Here is a 17,636-nt window from a genome sequence, read left to right as displayed (position 1 = left end):
AGGGCCGGGTATAGAAGAATGCTAAAATGGGCCCCCATTCCAGCCCTCCCATAGATGTTGTGCATGGCCAATGAGCTCCTTCCCCCCATCCCCAGACTCAGGGCTAGGACAAGCAGAAGGCAGCCTGGTTGCAGCGAAGTCCAGAAAGGAAAAGTGACGGAGAGGGTTAGGGCTATCCTAATCCTCTCTGAATATGTGCAATGAGGAAGGATTTGGGGGATTTGGGCTAAGAGGGGACTGTGGGGGGTGGGGGGAGTTGGGTGGGGAGGGAGTATTTGTGCTGGGAAGGGTAACTTGAAAGAGGTTGTTCTAGGAGGAGGGATTTAGACAAATTAATGAGTGCTAGGAGGGGGGGGATTGGGGGGATTTATGCTAGGAGGGGGGATTTGGGGGAGAGGATTTATACTACAATGGGAAATTGGAATGTATAGAGGATGTGTGCCTGGGGGGGTACTTTTGAGTGAGGGAGAATTGTGCTAGAAGGGGGAAATTAGGGGGATTTGTGTTGAGAGACGGGGAAATGCTGCACTGCCCTCTGACTCTTATACACTCCCATGCTGACCTCCCATCCTCTGCCCTGATGATCCCTATCCTCTGCCCTACTGACCGTCTGTACACTGCCCTACTGACTTTTGTACACTCCCCTGCAGAACTCTTTTGCCCTGCTGACCTCCTGTACAGTGCCCTGCTGACTTATATACGCTGCCCCGATGACCTTACATCCTCTGCCCCCCTGACATTTTCTACTGCACCCCACATCAGACAGGCTACAACCGGCCCTGGGAAGCAGTGTAATGCTTTGGGCAATGTTCTGCACAAGGTCTCCAAGATCTAGTAATTTCTGTACTCACAAGGCCCAATCTGCCATTGGCATAGCTTCACACCTATTATCCAGAAACTTTTCAAGTAGTCTGGATACAGAGGAAGCTATAGACCAGACTGGCAGCAGCTGAACACACTGAACAGACTTAACTAGCAGATTGCAGTTCACCAATGACAGTGAGCAGAATATGTTTTGCCTGTCAAACCAAATGCAGCCACTAACTAGTGTGGCAACTAAATTTTCCTGTCGAAACACAACTAATGCTAACTTATTTAATCCTATCACCTACAGTACTTAGGAGGGTGCTACACAACTTTCAGGACTTAAAGAATATGCTAGTGATGGCTTGGTGGCAGATACCACAGCACAAATTCAGAGGTCTAGTGGAGTCCATGTTTTGATGGGGGCATCTCATTCTCAATATTAGGTGGGTGGTGATAAAGCTATGGTTGATCGATGTAGATCTTCATAGAAAGACTGTTTCGTATGGAAACTTGTTTGTATGTACTTTCTTCACTGAAATTGTAAAAAAGGTCAATTATATATTGATTAATAAATGTGTAGAGCTATAAGAGTTTTTAAATGTTGTTTATGTGCAGAATTTATTGAGTCGTTTTACTGCTTTTTTGTTTATACTACTGTAGATATTTTTTGGATACTAATTTATATGCGCTGATAAAGAGGGGACGCCCCTCGAAACGTGTAAGCCAAATGGTTCTTGTGGGGAATGTAGTCCCTGAGCAGACTGAGTCTATATCAGATTGGCACTGGAACTGCTGTACATATTCCAGCATTACCGGGAGCTCTGTGGAGAAGAAAAGAGAAGGACGATTCCGGGGCTTTGGAAGATGTGAGGAGAACGTGGTGGGAGGCAGACCATGTAGCAGGACATTTTACCACAGTGTTGGGGAGGCAGAGCTTAGTAGTGGACATCGCCTGGTTTGAGGAAATACTACTGTTGAGCCTGGTGTCATCGTCTGATTGATCTCATGAGAAATCTACATGTACCTGAAGTACTGCATGTACCAGCTCTATATATGTTTTAAATGTGAAAAGATACAGCATACACTATATTACCAAAAATTTTGAAAGCCTGCTGTTACACGTACGTGAACTTGTCTTAGTCCGTAGGGTTCAATATTGAGTTGGCCCACCCTTTGCAGCTAGAACAGCTTCAACTCTTCTGGGAAAGCCGTCCACAAGGTTTAGGAGGGTGTCTATGGGAATGTTTGACCATTCTTCCAGAAGTGCATTTGTGAGGTCAGGCACTGATGTTGGAGAAGGCCTGGCTTGCAATCTCTAATCTAATTGGTGTTATATATGGACTATTATCATTACCATCCATAACTACTTTGATCACATTGGAACTTCTACAACCTCATTGGACTTTCTTTGAGATATATGAATTATATATTTGTAGCGCCCTGCTCCTGAAGAGCAGACGCTATTCTTTTGAAATTTAAGTTGGCTGAAGCTACAGTTTGGCTCAGCTTATTATTACCTAAATTTAATGGTTTCTATACCAGTTTAGCTGGACAGTGCAGATTTCCATCTGACCATGGGTGGTGCTGTCACCATTGGTGGATGTTGTAAATACAGTCTGGTTGGACATATTGAATGTCACCGTGCATTCTGGGTAAAGGTATTTAAGGGACAGACACCATTTTTCGTGGTTGGCTCTTCCTGACCTCATGGCCCTCCTTGCCTGGGGGAATTGCTGCTACCTAAAAATCTGCCTTGGGGTCAAGCGGACCCAAGGCCCTGTTACTAAAAGAAGGCCCAAGGTCTTTGTGGAATATTGATCCACAGGATGGTCTTTTTGCTGTCTGGCCTGCGGGAAGAAGCAAGGGACTGTAGCAACCAGGGGAGGACTCTTCGGGAGAGGACCGAGCATAAGGCTGGTATCTGAGAAGAGCCTGGGAACTCAGTCGGAGACACATCCAAGATTGTCAGGTCTGTGGCAGAGACCGTATCAAGTACAGTTAGCAATTCATCCAAGATTGTCAGGTCTGTGGCAGAGACCGTATCTGAGCATCGCATCGGCTGCTAGACTGGTGAGAGAAATCTATCAGATGATTGCTAAATCCAGCTGTAAAGCTGCTGCTTGCTAGATATAAGAAATACCTTTATACTGCAAGATTCAAAGTACCTGAATCCCGTTCATCTCTTTATCCTGCTATTGCATTGTTTTGTTTTCTCAATAAAACTTGGAAAAAAGGACTAAGTTTTGGAGCCAGTGTTTCAATTGAGTAAATGACAAGTACCCCATGACAAACACTGTGAAGATGGTAACGGTAAGCCCGAAAAAAAATTATTAGCAGCTCCTTCGGTGGTAATATGACTGTTTGCTACATATTTTTCTACATTTTTTCTTTCTTTTTAATTTTGGCACTGTGTGCTTTATATCCATATGTTATATGTTCTTGTGAAATTATCATCGTTATGTTACTTATTATCATTTAAGTGCAGCACTTTCTATATATGCAGCACTGTCCCCGTAGGGCTTGCCGTGTGTTGACTTCTTAGGCCTTCCTCTGATTACCTGCAGACAGTTCCTTTGGGGGTTTTCACATATCCCTCCTTACTCCCGTTTTCTCGTTACTCAATAAACAGTAATAAACTGAATAAACAATCCAGGGTACTTGGGGTTTTTTATATTTATTGTGGAACTTGGAGGGGAGAAGGGAATACTGGGATACTCCTACTGAACTATTCACAGTAGATAAGGACAACTCTCAGATTACTTGTGGAAGAAAACAAACTGCTTTTACCATACTACCACTTGTATGGAAGAATTAAAGAGGAGTTCCACCCAGGGGCTCCATTAAAAAAAAAAAAAATTAAAAGTCAGCAGCTACAAATACTGCAGCTGCTGACTTTGGGTCCTGGGTCCAGCGATGCGGGGGATAGAAGCCCCGCTCGTCCCCCCCTCCGCTCGTCGGCGCCGGCATTTCAACTGTGGGCGCCGGGCTGTGGCTTCACAGCCTGGCACCCACTGCGCATGCGCTAGCGGCGCCGCGTGCCGTGATTGGCCGCTCAATCACCTGGGACCTGTAATGGGTCCCAGATGATTGACAGGGGGGAGGGAGCAGAGCCGAGCCCTTCCTGTGCCTGGGGGGGAAGTGATGTCACCAGCCCAGGCAAAGGAAGAGGCAGACTACGAGGGACCACCTTGCAACAGGCATTTAGAGGTAAGTAAAAAAAAAAATATTCAAATGTTTTTTTGTTTTTTTTTTTTACAATTTTTCAGGTATTTTTGTTTTTTTGGGTGGAACCCCACTTTAAGTCTTCCTGCTCTCTCTAGCAGCAGACTTGATGCAACCTCTTTATCTTCAGGACACTCTCTAGTATCCCCTTGTCTTACAACCGTCCACTGACTCTTCTAGCTGAAGGGATGGTCCTCACAGGACAGGCTCCATGACACAGATCTGTACTCACAGTAGGTAGAATCAGATCCTTCCCGGTGAAGCTGTTATAACTGCAAAGGGCGGGGCCAACTCAATATTGAACCCTACGGACTAATGCCCCGTACATACGGTCAGATTTTCCGACGGAAAATGTGTGATAGGACCTTGTTGTCGGAAATTCCGACCGTGTGTAGGCTCCATCACACATTTTCCATCGGATTTTCAGACACACAAAGTTGGAGAGCAGGCTATAAAATTTTCCGACAACAAAATCCGTTGTCGGAATTTCCGATCATGTGTACACAAATCCGACGCACAAAGTGCCACGCATGCTCAGAATAAATAAAGAGATGAAAGCTATTGGCTACTGCCCCGTTTATAGTCCCGACGTACGTGTTTTACGTCACCGCGTTCAGAATGATCGGATTTTCCGACAACTTTGTGTGACCGTGTGTATGCAAGACAAGTTTGAGCCAACATCCGTCGGAAAAAATCCTAGGATTTTGTTGTCGGAATGTCCGATCAATGTCCGACCGTGTGTATGGGGCATAAGACTGAGTTGCCATTAAAGTTCACGTGTGTGTAAAGGCAGGCGTCCCAATACTTTTGGTAATATAGTGTATTTCTTTATTGTGTTTTATTGATATTTGAAGCCTATGCAGTGCCAGGCTGTGCTTTGATGGCACTTAGATCTGATTTCTGGGAAAGCGGAGACATAAGGAAGACTTTTAATGTGAATGGGAGTGAAGAGTCGGAGTGGGAGGCTGGAGGGTCTGAGCTGTGGCCATCAAGAGAGATCTGAGCCTCCCACACATTATTATTATGATGCTTCCATAGACTTACTATGACCCTGATGAGGATAAGAGACACCGAAAGCCTCTAATGCACAGCAGTGATGTACAGAAGCTCCCGGTATGTATGTGCACAAAGGAATCCCACAGACATAACACGATCAACAACTCTGATATCGAAGAGAAGAATCGGCCTTCATCAAGGCAAATGGCAAATGTGATGAAAGACTCTGCCAAAAGGTGATCAGCTTATATTTACAACTATAACTTTGACTACCCACCTAATATTGAGTAGGTCCCCCTTTTGCTGCCAAAACAACCCTGACTCATCGTAGAATTGTCTTCACTAGACCTCTGAAGGTTTGCTGTGTTATCCGGCACCAAGCTGTCAGTAGCAGAACCTTTAAGTTCTGTAAGTTGGGAGGTGGGGCCTCCATGAATCGGACTTGTTTCTCCAGCCCATCCCACAGATGCTCAATTGGGTTGAGATCTGGAGAATTTGAAGACCAAGTCGGTATCTTGAACTTGTTATTACATTATTGACTTTTCGGAGGTATATTTTGCAGTTTTTTCAGCCCACTGCTCAGAAATTGTAAAAGCAAAATATCCCTATAATCAGTGGTAGCTGCAGTAATAATAGCCCCCAGTATTGTTGTCAGTGACCAAAATAATAGCCCCCTGCATTGCTGTCAGTGAATGCAATAATAACCACTAGCATTGGTGTCAGTGGCCACAATAAAAAAAACCCCAGCACTGGTCTCAGTGGCCGCAAATTAGCCCCCAGAATTTGTGTCAGTTAATGCAATAATAAACCCCAGCAGTGGTATCAGAGGCCACAAAATTGCCACCAGCAGGGGTATTAGTGGCTGCAATATTAACCCCCAGCATTGGTGCCAGTGGCTGCAATATTAACCCCCAGCATTACTGCAAGTGGCTGCAGCAATAAATCCAAGCATTAGTGCCAGTGGCTGCGATATTAACCCCCAGCATTGGTGTCAGTGGCTGCGATATTAACCCCCAGCATTGGTGTCAGTGGCTGCGATATTAACCCCCAGCATTGGTGTCAGTGGCTGCAATATTAACCCCCAGCATTAGTGCAAGTGGCTGCAGCAATAACCCCCAGCATTAGTGCCAGTGGCTGCGATATTAACCCCCAGCATTAGTGCCAGTGGCTGCAGCAATAACCCCCAGCATTAGTGCCAGTGGCTGCAGCAATAACCCCCAGCATTAGTGCCAGTGGCTGCAGCAATAACCCCCAGCATTAGTGCCAGTGGCTGCAGCAATAACCCCCAGCATTAGTGCCAGTGGCTGCGATATTAACCCCCAGCATTGGTGTCAGTGGCTGCGATATTAACCCCCAGCATTGGTGTCAGTGGCTGCGATATTAACCCCCAGCATTGGCATCAGTGACCTCTGTAATAACCCCCGGCATTGGTGTTAGTGGCTACAATACTAGGATCCAGCATAGATATCAGTGACCACAATAATAACCCCCAGCATTGGTGTTGTGACCTCAATAATAGCGCCCAGCATTAGTGTCAGTGGATGCAATAATAACACCCAAAAGTCAAACCTTACTTACAAAGTATTAGATAGCCTTTCCTTCTTTGTTAAGGATCAAGTTAAGAGGTTATTTAGAAGGTTAGGCTAAGTAAAGGGTTATCAATAGTGTTATGCCCCGTACACACGGTCGGACATTGATCGGACATTCCGACATCAAAATCCATGCATTTTTTCCGACGGATGTTGGCTCAAACTTGTCTTGCATACACACGGTCGCACAAAGTTGTTGGAAAATCCGATCGTTCTGAACGCGGTGGCGTAAAACACGTACGTCGGGACTATAAACGGGGCAGTAGCCAATAGCTTTCGTCTCTTAATTCATTCTGAGCATGCGTGGCACTTTGTGCGTCGGATTTGTGTACACACGATCGGAATTTCCGACAACGGATTTTGTTGTCGGAAAATTTTATAGCAAGCTCTCAAACTTTGTGTGTCGGAAATTCCGATGGAAAATGTGTGATGGAGCCCACACACGGTCGGAATTTCCAACAACAAGGTCCTATCACACATTTTCCCTCAGAAAATCCGACCGTGTGTACGGGGCATTAGGGTCAACTTTTGAGGTGTTATCATTTTTTTGCTGGGAAGTTATAAATATGTTTTTGTAGTGTGATGAATTCACTGACCACTACCAGGAACTGACCACATTATGACCAAAACTACTACGCCAATTTTTATTTTACCAAAACTAACCTACCACTGCCAGATTAATGAAGCTGACAAGGAATCCTACTTCTCGAAAGGCGTTCACTATTCTTCGGTGCTCCGGGGCGCCCAGTCCAAAACACATCCTCGCTCTGCAGAAATGCGACTTGAAGGAAGGAAAGGGCCTCACACGATAACCTCAAACTTGTACTCTATATAACACATATCCAGTGAGTGACTTGATGACTCTCTTCCACCTGCTCCAATGCGCTTCGTCCAAAAGGTCTTCGTGAATCGTGAAGGCTTGGGAGGTCCCAGGGGAAATATTTTTATCACTGCCAGGCATTGGAATCCTATGGCTATGAGTACGTCACGCCGATGTTTTGCAATGTTTTTCAACCACAATTAAAATTTAAATGGGTTTATGTCAGGAACCATGAATCAGACTGAGTCAGAAGTACAGTTAAATCACACTTGTTTAATAATAGTGTAGCACCCCCCTGGGTCTACTGGGAGCAGGAAGGTACCTCCAGATACAGGGAGCGGGCTTACATTCACCCCAGGGCTGAGTCCATGGCTATAATGGGAAGTTTGAACAAATGCGGGTGCCAGTCACTTTTTCAATGCTATAATTAAAACTTGATAAAGGTTGTAGGAAAGAGGTTGAGGGGAGTTTTCAGATACCTTTTTTAGCAGATCACTTGCAGACTCCTTGAATCAAAGGACAAAACAGCTTTTCTTCCAGCAGATCTTGAATATCTGGGTAGGTCTCTCACACAGACCTAGCAACCAGTAAGTGTCTGGATAATGCTGGCCATACACTATACGAAAAAACGGCCGAAAAATCGTTCGTATAGTGTCTTCGTTCGTTTTTCGGCAAGTTAATGGGCACAAATCGATAATCGTTTGTGACGTTTTTGTGGGAAAAAAACGAACGGAAGTTTGGAAAATTTCTGCCGAACGTACGATAAATTGCAAGGTTAATGTGTTTCCCGTCCGAACTGTCTGCACTAGGTATATGTAAAAAAACAAACAAAAAATTATTTATTCATGTCCACTGAACAATTTATCGGTCATTATATGATGGCACGATCGTTTGCGGTCACGGTCGAACGTTCGTTTTTCGAAAATGGGTTCGGACGATTTTCTGTATAGTGTATGGCCAGCATAAGTCTCTCTCACAAACTTAGCAGCCAGAAGCTTGTTACCTTGATTGGATTGTAGAACAGCTTCACAGTACCAGAACCTTAAGCCATCTGTACTGTGAACATAGGTTAGATGTAGGTGCGTCCTCCAAGTAAGTTACCAGGCCCTTCTGAGAGACCAGCCTTCATCCTGGCTCTCTCCAGCAAGGGTCCTCCCCTGGATCTCCTCAGCTTGGCTCAGCTTCTTCCATTCAGGCAAGAAGAGCCTAAAGACCACCTCAAGAGCAGTAGGCCCCAGACAGGCTTCTGGGCCTACTTGCAGAGCTTGCAGCAATGTAGCCTCAGGCCTGGAGGGCCACGAGGTAAGAACTGACTAGAGCACATGGCATCTGTACAATAAATACCCCTTCCTAGAATGCACAGCGGCTAGGAACCTCCTACTGGGCTGTTTCTGGAAAAAGAATATTCATTACAGCTCAACCTGGTTGTTATTCTCACACTGTACTGTGGTACCAGTGATACCTGCTGGCAACAGTGGGAAATGCACAACACAGTCAAGATTAGAACAGAACCAAATAAACGATGTACAGTCAATCTGAGCTGGTTACAGCTCAGCCAATAAATACATTTACATTATAGCCCCATTTTTAGGAACAGGGAGCTACAATAATAAATAAGGTAAACAGAGTAAACGTAGTCAAAACATAGCCAGAGTTCAGGAACCGTAACGGATAGTCAGACAAGCCAAAACATCAGGGAGCCAAAGATGAGCATAGTAGATCAGCAAGCAGGATCTGGAGCCAGAAGGAATGTCAGCCAAGCAAGTCTTTAACAGGAACACAGGAGAGTGTCTCTAGAGATGTGACCAAGGCAAACGCAGAGATCATCTGGACTGGATGGCTTAAGTAGGCAGGACTGACGAGCAGGATATCATCAACAGGTGAGACACCGTGGAGAGAGATAGGAGCTGGCAATTAGCCAACAGCTGAGCGGCGGGCTTAGAGAAGAAAGGGCTGAGCCCAGCCCTGACAGTTTATTGCTCACAAGCTGTTGAACTCAGGATAACACATATCCATCAATTGACTTGCAGCCTCTCATCCACCTTCTCCAATGCGTTTCATCAAAAAGGTCTTAACCATGGATGTTCGGGAGGTCCAGAGGGGAAATATTTTTGCAACTGCCAGGATTTGGGGTCTTACGGCTTTGAGTACCTCACACCCAGGGCCGGATTAGCCACAAGGCCACCGAGGCCAGGCCTCGGGGCGGCAGTGGTGTAGGGGCGGCGCCGCTCCTGCAGCGACTTCGCGGCCGCCCCCCCCTTTCGTGCTGCCCATTACAGTCTATTATGGGCACCAGTGCCCATAGAAAAGATGGCCGCGAGCCGACCACGCAACGGCGCATGCGCCGTTCCGAAGCTGGCCGGCCTAGGGAAAGCTTGTAAGCGCTCGGCCGGGCGGCGCATGTGCAGTAGCGTGATTGCGCCGCCCGGCGCCATTTTTTAAAAAAGTAGAGAGTAGCTAGTAATGTCAGCGGTGCGGCGGTGGGGGAGAAAGATGACATCTCTCATTGCCCGCACCGCTGTTCCGCCCTCCTCCTCCTGATGGCAGGCAGCATGGCAAGGGACATCCCAATCTGGTGGCAAGTGACATCCCCATCTGGTGGCAAGTGACATCCCCATCTGGTGGCAAGTGACATCCCCATCTGGTGGCAGGCAGCGTGGCAAGTGATATCTCCATCTGGTGGCAGGCAGCGTGGCAAGTGATATCCCCATCTGGTGGCAGGCAGCGTGGCAAGTGATATCCCCATCTGGTGGCAGGCAGCGTGGTAAGTGATATCCCCATCTGGTGGCAGGCAGCGTGGTAAGTGATATCCCCATCTGGTGGCAGGCAGCGTGGTAAGTGATATCCCCATCTGGTGGCAGGCAGCGTGGTAAGTGATATCCCCATCTGGTGGCAGGCAGCGTGGTAAGTGACATCCCCATCTGGTGGCAGGCAGTGTGGCAAGTGACATCCCCATCTGGTGGCAGGCATGGTGGCAAGTGACATCCCCATCTGGTGGCAGGCAGCGTGGTAAGTGACATCCCCATCTGGTGGCAGGCAGCGTGGTAAGTGACATCCCCATCTGGTGGCAGGCAGCGTAGCAAGTGACATCCCCATCTGGTGGCAGGCAGCGTAGCAAGTGACATCCCCATCTGGTGGCAGGCATAGTGGAAAGTGACAAGAGATGGTGGCAAGTGACACGCTCAGTTCTCCCAATGATTCTTCATTATGGTGAGTTGAACTATTTCAGTTTATATTACAATGTAATGATAGAAATAATGTGTTTCAATCATCCTGACACCATAACAACCATGGTGCCGGAGATGATTGAAGCACTAACACCAGCCATTGCCTTGAAAATTTGCCTGTGAAAAATCCTTACCCCTCGCGCGCTTACCCTGAAGTATTTTTAGTCTGTACAATTAAAGCCAGTTATTTTCAGTGTTCTCATGTATGGAGATATGTTTTTAATTGATCTATTGTAGAATTCATCGATAAAGGACGTGGTGTGTGTGTATGTGGGGGGGGGCGGCATTGAAGGACCCGGCCTTGGGGCGGCAAAGGGAGTAAATCCGGGCCTGCTCACACCGATGTTTTACAATCTTTTCCAACCACAATTAAAATGTAAATGGGTTCATTGTTCACAAGCTGTTGATTAGTTAGACAATCCTTTATTTAAATGATAGAATCAATCAATTCCTGATTAAAAGCAAAGTGACCGGATAAGGTCATGGCTCATGAATACATTTCCCAGTATCACCATACATAATGTGATCTAGGCAATGTCTTTAACACTAATTATGTTTCATACATGTATTAGAGCTGGAAGTACTTTTCTGCATAGAGAATGAAGCAGATTAAAGGGCTCGACCATCTCACAGACCTATCATTGACTGCTTCTTGTTCCCTGTATGTACAGCAAAGGGCAGGGATGAGCCGGACTGCCCCGGGTTTCGGGACGTCAGGAACTGACAGGTTTTGGGAACCTCAAAGTACTCTGGATGCCAAACTTGAATCTTGTTTCTGAGCTAATAGGCAAGGGGGTTGTGAAAAAAAAAAAAAGATAAAATGGGCAGGGTGGGCACTGTCCAGGGGAACATGTACCTGTGCAAAAAAAAAAAAGAAAAAATGTAATTATATTTGGTTGGGATTTTTTTTTTTAAGGATAAGTTCACCCTTTTCAAAAAAATATATATAAATGCACAGTTTTTTGCAGGTGAAAAAAAAAATTGCATTGATTATTTTTTTCCTAAGGAGCCTACAAAGCATTGCACCAACGATCAGCAGATCACCAGCTCCTGCAGACTCTCACATAGCTGTCTGTCCGTACCGGGTATGGGCAGACAGTTACCTGAGAGCAGGAAGAATTAATGGACTACGAGGATGCGCTCACCAGCGCCCTTGCAGCTCATTGAAACTACAACACATTAGCCGCATTCGTTGGCAGTATTTGAAGGCATTCATTCACAGGAAACCACAAGGCCTCATACAGCCTAGCTGAGAGGGCCCCCCTCCCCCATCCAAAATTGGCTGAGGACATCCATTTATTAATCCCTTTCTTTACAGCCTCAGCTACACAGTTGAATGAATAGGAAGCGCTCTGAGACTTCCTGCTCATTCACAAAACTGAAGCATAGTAAACACAGTTTACTGTGCTTCAGTGACGAATGGACACAGGTGTGATTGGTACTAACCACTCACTGTGTTCATTCAGGAAAGGAAGGGGCCAGTAAGAGACATCCCCCTGTGTGACCACAGCAGCTGCCATCGGGAGAGGAGGGAAGCCACAGTGCTGTGGGGGAAAGGGGCACACAGGGGGGGGCCCAGACAGCAGATGGAAGGGGCGCATGTGCTACAACCGATCCCCTTGCAGTGACGCCAGAAGGTGGGAGAGGAGGAGAGGCTGGCAGCCCTGCGGTGGGAAACAGAAGAGAATCGGTATCTGCAATAAGACAGTACAGCTGGACCTCTTGCTCAGAAGGTGCCTGGGCCCCTCTTTTGAACCGATAGGGCCTGGGCCCAGTACAGGGGGGGCTAGCTGTACTGCCTTATCAGCGTCCCTGCCTGCACAGACACACCATTTCCAAATAGTGACAGCAGGTGTGGGGAAAAGATCCCAGGCCCGCTGTCACAGGGAGGCAGGGCAGCAGCAGGGGAAGAGCTGCACCCGGGTGGAACATGTAACATGTTCCAAAAGTGAACCTTTCCTTTAAAGCACTAACATTCATGTTATATGACATTTGACATAAGAAGCTGGCAAGGAAAAGTGGTTTTAAATTGCCAGCAAATGACAGTTCGCTTTCAGCTTCTATAAAAAGAATGGCATGCAGACCCCTCCAAAGATCCCCCCCAAAAAAAACTTTCAGAAAAGGTCATAAGGAAAGTGTCATTTGCTGGCAATTTTTAAAACCATTTTCCTTGTCAGCTTAAAAAAAAAGCAGACAACGAAATTTTCTTTTTCAATGTCGCTTCTGCCATAGCACACGCTACAGCAAGAATGAAAAAAAAAACAGATCCATTTATGGATTTTTAGGGGATACTCTATGCAAAAAAAAAAAAAAAAAGTGTGAGGTTCCCTTTGGAAATCCATGCCAGACCCTCTGAGAGACCCCCTTGCAAAGTACCTTGCCTCCATGCCAATTTATTAAAAAAATAAAAATCCTGAAAGAAAGTCCCTCATTGTAAATTCATTATCAATTGCATTGCCCACTAACTGTTGACTCTTCAAAATTAAAAACCCAACCCATACGGCACACACAACCAATCCCGATGGTATTTCTCACCGGATGACAGCACCCTGAGCTGTTATCAGCTTTATAAGGGAAGGGGCGTGGATAGTGGTGACATCATAGGAAGAGGGTGGGGGGAGATAGCTTGGAAGGGGACTGGTGGGGTAGATGGGTTGGAAATGGGAGTGAGAGGGCTGGGTTGGAAGTGGAAATAGAGGGGATGGGTTGGAAGAAAGTGGTAGGAGGGAAGGTGGGTTGGAAGAGGGCTTGGAGGGGGGGAGATGGGTTAGAGGAGGATAGGGTAGGAGATTGGTTGCAAGAGGGTGGGGGGGAGATGGGTTGGAAGAGGGCAGGGGGAGATAGGTTGGAAAAGGGTGGGAGGGAGGTGGGTTGCAAGAGGGTGAGAGGGAGATGGGTTCCAAGAGGACAGGGGAAAGATGGGTTGGAAGAGGGAAGGGGGACATGGAAGAGGGCAGAGGGGGCATGGATTGGAAGAGGACAGGGGAGAGATAGGTTGGTAGAGGATGGGGGGAGATAGGTTGGAAGTGGGAGTGGGGAAGGGGGGGAGATGGGTTAAAAGTGGTAGTGGGGGGATAGGTCGTAAGAAGCCATTGGAGGGGAATATGGGTTCAAACAGAGTGCGAGGGGAAGATGGGTTGAAAGAGGGCTGGGGGAGATGAGCTGGAAGTGGGTGGGGGAAGATGGGTTGGAAGAGGGCGGGAAAGAGATGGATTGGAAGCGGGAGTGGGGGTAGATGGGTTGGTAGAGGGCTGGGGGGAAGATGGGTTGGTAGAGAGAAGGTGGGGTTGGAAGAGGATGGGGGGATGGATTGGAAGAGGATGGGGTGGTTTGGAAGAGGGTGGTGGGGAGATGGGTTAGAAGTAGGAGGGGGGAGCATGGGTTGCAAGAAGACATTAAAGGGGAATGTGGGTTGGAAGAGGATGGGAGGGCGGATGGGTTGGTAGAGAGCAGGGGGGGATGGGTTGGTAGAGATCTGGGGGGAGATGGGTTGGTAGGGAGCTGGGGGGGAGATGGGTTGGTTGAAGGCAGGTGGGTAGGTTGGAAGAGGACAGGGCGGATGGGTTGGAATAGGACGGGGGGATGGGTTGGAATAGGATGGGGGGATGGATTGGAAGAGGATGGAGGGGGGGGGATTGGAAGTGGATGGATTAGGATGATTAGAATTAGGAGGGGGGAGCATGAGTTGCAAGAAGACATTAGAGGGGAATATGGGTTGAAAGAAGATGGGAGGGGGGATGGGTTGGTAAAGAGCACCTGGTTACCAATGCACAACGGCCAGTAGTCAGGGCAACCTCCATTGCACTACCCCGTCACAAAGATCAGCTTAAAGCGGGGGTCCACCTACCTATCGTTTTTTTTTTTTTGGAGTTCATTCACAAACTTTTCTTCTCATGATTATCTACTCACATGTTCTGTGTAATAAGTCCGCCTGTGTCCGATTTCATTGTAAAGAATAACTTATAAAATTCACTGAAGGCGGTTTCCATCTTCATTGTGGGCATTTGAAGCCCACAAGCATGTATTTCCTGGATGCGGTGAATGCTGTGCTCCCAGCATTCACCGAGATGTTGTGATGACGCTGTTGCACAATGCATGCTGGGAAGCCTGAGACTAGCTCCCAGGGGACTGTGGGAGGTCTGGGAGAGGCTGTGCTCGGGAAATCCCATACACGCTCAGCAATTTTCGGAAAGGCGGGGCGGCATTTTTAAAAGTAAAGCGATCAGTGAGGTCTCGTCTGGTGGCGTGTGCCTCTTCCTACGTCCCCCCCGTAGCCTCTGACCTCCTGTCCGCCCCGCATCCTCTGACCTCCTGTTCTCCCCCCTGCAGCCTCTAAGATCCCCCCGCAGCCTCTGACCTCCTGTCCCCCCCACAGCCTCTGACCTCCTGATCGCCCCCCCCCGCAGCCTCTGGCCTCCTGTCCGCCCCCCCCACAGCCTCTGACCTCCTGTCCGCCCCCCCCACAGCCTCTGACCTCCTGTCCGCCCCCCCCGCAGCCTCTGACCTCCTGTCCGCCCAACGCAACCTCTGACCTCCTGTCCGCCCCCCCCCGCAGCCTCTGACCTCCTGTCCGCCCCCCCGCAGCCTCTGACCTCCTGTCCTCCCCCCCCGCAGCCTCTGACCTCCTGTCCGCCCAACGCAACCTCTGACCTCCTGTCCGCCCCCCCCCGCAGCCTCTGACCTCCTGTCCGCCCCCCCGCAGCCTCTGACCTCCTGTCCTCCCCCCCCGCAGCCTCTGACCTCCTGTCCGCCCAACGCAACCTCTGACCTCCTGTCCGCCCCCCCCCGCAGCCTCTGACCTCCTGTCCGCCCCCCCGCAGCCTCTGACCTCCTGTCCTCCCCCCCCGCAGCCTCTGGCCTCCTGTCCGCCCCCCCCACAGCCTCTGACCTCCTGTCCGCCCCCCCCACAGCCTCTGACCTCCTGTCCGCCCCCCCCGCAGCCTCTGACCTCCTGTCCGCCCAACGCAACCTCTGACCTCCTGTCCGCCCCCCCCCGCAGCCTCTGACCTCCTGTCCGCCCCCCCGCAGCCTCTGACCTCCTGTCCTCCCCCCCCGCAGCCTCTGACCTCCTGTCCGCCCCCCGCAGCCTCTGACCTCCTGTCCGCCCCCCCCCACAGCCTCTGACCTCCTGTCCGCCCCCGCATCCTCTGACCTCCTGTCCGTCCCCCCAGCAGCCTCTGACCTCCTGTCCGCCCCCCCCGCAGCCTCTGACCTCCTGTCCGCCCCTCCCGCAGCCTCTGACCTTCTGTCCGCCCCCCCCCGCAGCCTCTGACCTCCTGTCCGCCCCCCCTGCAGCCTCTGACCTCCTGTCCGCCCCCCCGCAGCCTCTGACCTCCTGTCCGCCCCCCCGCAGCCTCTGACCTCCTGTCCGCCCCCCTGCAGCCTCTGACCTCCTGTCCATCCCCCCCCCGCAGCCTCTGACCTGCTGTTTCCCCCCCTGTAGCCTCTAACCTCCTGTCCGCCCCCCCCCCCTGCAGCCTCTGACCTCCTGTCGTCCCCCCGCAGCCTCTGATCTCCTAGATACAACAACGAAAATGTATCATGGCACAGAGTGGTACTGTGGATACATATTGAATATAAACATGCCACGTCCTAGAACTATATTAGCAAAAGAAAAACAAAGGGGACTTTGGACTTTGTAGGCACAGTAACTATAAATTATTTTTGATGTAAATACTTCGTGTTACTGTGCTACAAAGTCCAAAGTCCCCTTTGTTTTTCTTTACCTCTGACCTCCTGTCATCCCCTCCGCAGCCTCTGACCTCCTGTCCCCCTCCCGCAGCCTCTGACCTCCTGTCATCTCCCCCGCAGCCTCTGCCCTCTCCTGTGTCCCCTCCACAGCCTCTGACCTCCCTGTCGTCCCCTCCGCAGCCTCTGACCCCCCCTGTCGTCTCCTCCGCAGCCTCTGACCTCCCCTGTTGTCCCCTCCACAGACTCTGACCTCCCCTGTCGTCCCCTCCGCAGCCTCTGACCTCCCCTGTCGTCCCCTCCGCAGCCTCTGACCTCCCCTGTCATCTCCTCCTCAGCCTCTGACCTCCCTGTCGTCTCCTCAGCAGCCTCTGACCTCCCCTGTCATCCCCTCCACAGCCTCTGACCTCCCCTGTCGTCTCCTCCGCAGCCTCTGACCTCCCCTGTCGTCTCCTCCGCAGCCTCTGACCTCCCTGTCATCCCCTCCGCAGCCTCTGACCTCCCCTGTCGTCTCCTCAGCAGCCTCTGACCTCCCCTGTCATCCCCTCCACAGCCTCTGACCTCCCCTGTCATCCCCTCCACAGCCTCTGACCTCCCCTGTCGTCTCCTCCGCAGCCTCTGACCTCCCTGTCATCCCCTCCGCAGCCTCTGACCTCCCCTGTCATCCCCTCCGCAGCCTCTGACCTCCCCTGTCGTCCCCGTCCGAGGGCCTCTGACCTCTCCTGTACCATCCGCAGCCTCTGACCTCTCCTGTACCATCCACAGCCTCTGACCATCTCTTGTCTTATATCACGTCTGCAGTCTAGAGAGGAGTCAAGAGTGGGAGTGCCGCAGGGATGGGGGTCATGGGAGAAGTCAGACATGTATGGACTGTGGAGAGGAAACTATGGGATAAAACCAGAGCCACCGAGCTGGAGCCGACTGACTGAGCCCTGCATGGTGCACCTGAGAGGAGGTCAGTGACAGCGCCGCCAGGTCAGCCTGAGGGGTGGGGGGTCAATATTGTAACGGGGCACTGATATAAAGGTTTCCCCCTTATATCAGTAAACCCCTTACCTTAGTGTTTTCTTTCTGCGGAAGGTGGTCTCTGGTCACCAGAGTCCTCCGCACATTCCCAGAGTTCCCCTTTACATCATAGTCTGCAGGATTCCACCTTACAGTGCAAGGGGGGACTCTGATGTAAAGGGCCTCTGATGTAAAGGGCTGCAGACCCTGATGTAAGTGAGAACTCTGATGTAAAGGGGAATGCAGTGGACTCTGATATAAGTGGGGTCTCTGGTCACCAGT

This window comes from Aquarana catesbeiana, linkage group LG03 (assembly GCF_042186555.1).
Source record: "Aquarana catesbeiana isolate 2022-GZ linkage group LG03, ASM4218655v1, whole genome shotgun sequence".
NCBI classification, from domain to species: Eukaryota; Metazoa; Chordata; class Amphibia; order Anura; family Ranidae; genus Aquarana; species Aquarana catesbeiana.
Note: the sequence above shows the minus strand (reverse complement) of the source record.